The sequence below is a fragment of the Suncus etruscus genome, chromosome 2 (genome assembly GCF_024139225.1).
Source record: "Suncus etruscus isolate mSunEtr1 chromosome 2, mSunEtr1.pri.cur, whole genome shotgun sequence".
Lineage (NCBI taxonomy): Eukaryota > Metazoa > Chordata > Mammalia > Eulipotyphla > Soricidae > Suncus > Suncus etruscus.
In genome coordinates this window covers 110,617,674-110,619,003 of record NC_064849.1, presented here as the reverse complement: position 1 = coordinate 110,619,003, position 1,330 = coordinate 110,617,674, and positions in this window count along the sequence as shown.

Here is a 1,330-nt window from a genome sequence, read left to right as displayed (position 1 = left end):
TTGCACTGGTGAAGGGGGTGTTCTTTACATGACTGAAACCTAATCACAATCATATATGTAATCAAGATGTTTAAATAAAGAAAAAAAGAAAAAATATATGATCACATACAAATCATACATTGTAAGCATGTTAATTACATATACTATATATATATATTATTATTATTTATATATCATGCATAAGATAGCCATAAGCCAGGTAACATTTTTCTAATAGAGTTCATAGCATAATATACCGTTATATTTATTATCAGATAGTCATATACTGGATACATTTTTTTTTATTTTGGAGGATGGTATTTACACCTGATTGTGCCTGGCTCTTCTTCTGGCTTTGTGCTCAGTGTTCATTCCTGGTAGCGTTTGGGGGACCACATGATGTGCTTTATACAGGGTAAGCATCTTCCCTGCTTTTAATATGTCTTTGGCCTGATGTTACTAATAGAGTAAACAACAAAATATACCTTTATAGTCATTATATTTATATATATTTAATTATAATTACATAAGTTCAAAATATGACAACATAGAAATAAATTGCAATCCAATATTCTGTGTGTCTGCATATGTAAGTTCTTAGATATAATATTGGTAGTGCTTTCATAGCAGTAAAGACAACAAATGGATTGCTGGTGCTGAAATTAATGGATTAATTGTGCTGAAATAGAAACTCTACAGAGAAGCTAAAGATATAGAGTTTATCTATAATTTATGTCTGTATATTTGATCCTACAGAAGATCACATTGCCTATACCAGCTCATAGTTCAACATAACAGCCAACCTCAGAATGCATTTAATCGAACATTTTTATTAGGAACAAATATAAGTGCCTGTACCTTAAGAGGAGAAATTCAATGTATTTTTGGTCTGAAATGTATTATAATCTGTTTGAATTTTGATGTGTTGTGAAAAAATGCTAGAAAAATGAAAAGGCAGAATTTACCAGCCTCAAATTCTCAACTTTGAACTCACTTTAGGGTTATCCAAAGATTAGTGGTAATGTCTAAATCTTAAGAAAAAACTCTCTGCTTCTTCATATCCTGATGGACCATAAATATACTTCGTATATATGTGTGAAAAATTATACTTTGAATTTTAGCATAAGTCTTTAATATTGATAATTAGCAATAGAATAAATTTATTCCAAAAGAATTTTAAGAATATTTCAATGGCTTATATTATATTTTATATGTGGCCATTACCAGATCAAACTCAGCTCCATATTCCTGAGCCTCACAGGATGTGATCCCTTTTCACAGAACCAGGAACCATCCCTGAGAAAAGCCTGCGAACTACCCACTTTATCATACATGTTTTTGCAACTTAATT